General features: G+C 35.7%; 1 long non-coding RNA gene across 1 annotated transcript; it reads left to right on the top strand.

Annotated features, from left to right (window-relative positions):
- The first annotated feature begins 401 nt into the window (after nt 1-401).
- Nucleotides 402-2,543, top strand: LOC122295748. The gene is made up of 2 exons (XR_006238242.1): nt 402-494; nt 2,290-2,543. It is a non-coding gene; the product is annotated as an uncharacterized LOC122295748 (long non-coding RNA).
- The last annotated feature ends 263 nt before the right edge of the window (nt 2,544-2,806 follow it).

Raw genomic sequence — 2,806 nt, 5'->3', positions numbered from 1 at the left:
TGATATTTTGCGGCGACAATAATTTCGCCGCTGGAAAATTGACCGCGAAATGCATTTTAAATTTTTAAGGCAGGTCTTGAGCTTATTACCGAGACATTAATGCGACGCAACAAATATTTCCTTCAACGTTATCTGTTGCAGCGGATGTTCTCACCTTAAAAACATGGGAATTATTTAATCCCCTATTTTCCCTCTCTCCGAGCCCGATGCCCTACACATCTGCAGCTGAAAAACACAAAGCCCCCGACGCCGCCTCTTCCCAAGCCGCTGCGTCACTGCCTCACCCAGCAGGTATTTGTCGCTCTCTCTCTCTCTCTCTCTCTCTCTCTCTCTCTCTCTCTCTCTCTCTCTCTCCGTAATGGTTTGACCCTCTCGGCCTCTCTCCATCTCTCTATTTGCAGCACAGATCAAACAACATTGGGAAATTGGGAGATTCACCTTTAACTCTGGCTAAGAATTTCTACGATCCATAATCCCGCTGCCGCAACAATAAGGTATATATATAAATTGCAGCCACGCATCTATAGAAAATGCATTTTATATACTCTTCGAGATGTTTTCTGGGATGCATTAAGTCGGTGATTTTCACCCCTCTCTGTACCTCTTGCCCTTGTTCAAATATTTGACGTGTTTCTTGTAGTTTATTGTGGTATGTTTGGTTTCGTTATTTCCATTAATTAGATGAATATTTTCAGATTCCGTGGTATTTATTTGTACACTTCCCATGGGTGAAGCAGATTTATTTATTTCCTCATTTTGCTCTGTTTAATTTTGTTTTAGTTGAAATTATTGAGCATTTTACTAAACTACAACACTTGTAAAATAAGTGACCATGTCCATCGATCTCAAAAAGTGTTTTTTTACCTCCATTACTGCACATCTCCATCTATAATGCTCATGATAACGATCCTGATAGATCTCTTGTTTGTTTTTTTTTTTCTTCTTCTTCTTTTTTTTTTTTTTTTTTCTTGGGGGAAGGGGGTTATAAGTCATGGAATGGTCGATGTAAGCTAATTCAATTCAAATTAGAAAGTCAGAAAATTAGAATTTCACTTTATCTGAATTATATATAGTAATGCAAAGTTTTTTATTTGTAGTGATTTAGGCAATGACAAATTTAGCAGTCTTCATACATGACTATTCATGTCTGGAATCATCAGCACCACATATGTGTGCTAATGATGATGTCATACTTGTGCTGCAGCCAATTAATCTGCTGCATAGATACCAATTAGTGGCCATGATTCTTTAATATGGCTACTTTAACAAATAAAAACAATAATAATAATTTATATTGGTAAATAATAATAATTATTTGAACTTAAAATTTCTTGTATTGGTAGTTGCTTTGTTTTAACACATGATGTTTGACATTATAGGTTCTAATAATAGTAATATTAAAAAAAAAAAACACCCTCAATCCACCATGAATGGCATCAAACGTTTCAAACTTTTGGAAAACACTGCATGGTCAATTTCTATATTCACATGTGGCTTGTTGCACATTGAGTCCGACCGTGCATGTCAATTCTCTGTTCAATTAACACCGAGCTGCAGTACTCGAGTTTCTTACTTATTAATTATGCTAGTATTTGTCTGTAATGCAGAATGTTACAACCCAGAAAGCATCTTCAATATTTTAACTTAAATATTCTCCCAATAAGAGATACATCTGCATGATATAAGGTTGCGACCTGAACCAGATTGATGTGTGTAGTTAGTTGATTTGAGAGTAATTTTGTGAAATTACTCACAACTGCATTGTTAGAAAATGACCTGAAGAAACTTTACCTGCTACCCTCTCAACAAAATCACCCACTGCCACACAATGCTTACATGGAATTAAATATCTCTTTCAATCTTGGATCACCAAGTAAGCTGTTAGGAAAATCATTCATAGTAGCAGTGCATTGGTACTGTCATTACCCCTACATGTTTTAAAGGGACACTCCCTGTCAATACATTCTGTTTGTGCCCCTGGGAAACATTACCAATTTAGATGGTAGACATTAAAAATATGTTGTTATAGGATTATTTTTAAAGAATTCAATGATATATGGACTAAGGATGCAGTTTGGGGGTTACCATAAAACGACCAGGTTTTACAATTCTTTCTTAAGTGGTATGAGCAGGGTAAACTCACCTGTGATGGTTTAGGTTCCCCAAATAAAATCTATTCATCTCAGGTACATGTTTAGTTAAAAAGGAATTTAACCCATGGATGTAGTTTGTTGTAAATTGATATTACTTGAATTATTTAACTCTATTGACATACCTGTTTGGATGCAGGAAAAATTGGACAGGGCAAGATGAGAGCTGATGGGTGAAACTATGATAGATGGCAAACATCTGGTTCTGGGGCAAAGGGATACTGATGGTTCCATGACAGAAAGTACTCAAATGTTGTCTGCTAGGGTACACTGTTTGCATATTTATACATATTATAGTTGCCTTGTATTAAATGTCCAAAAACTATTGCCTCATATGTGCCTGAATAGTAAGAAGTTGCTAATTTGGGTATAGATGATGTTTCCTTCCTTCTATCATATGTAATAGAGTGATTGGTAAATCACTAGTAGTGGATGAAGAGAGATCAGTGCAAGATCATTCACGGCGGAAAAACATAGTTGCAATAAAAGTATTATGGACGTAAAAAGGTTTATAGATATTTGCGACCTTGTTATCCTCTTTTGCTGCGAATTTATTTTATATTTGCAACCCAGAAAGCATTTGTGATCAGTATTAAATCAGTGCAAAAACATTCATGGCGAAAAACACAGTTGCACTAAAAATATTATGGACGTAA

This window comes from Carya illinoinensis, chromosome 2, assembly GCF_018687715.1.
Source record: "Carya illinoinensis cultivar Pawnee chromosome 2, C.illinoinensisPawnee_v1, whole genome shotgun sequence".
NCBI lineage: Eukaryota > Viridiplantae > Streptophyta > Magnoliopsida > Fagales > Juglandaceae > Carya > Carya illinoinensis.
This window is presented reverse-complemented; position numbering and strand designations above follow the sequence as displayed.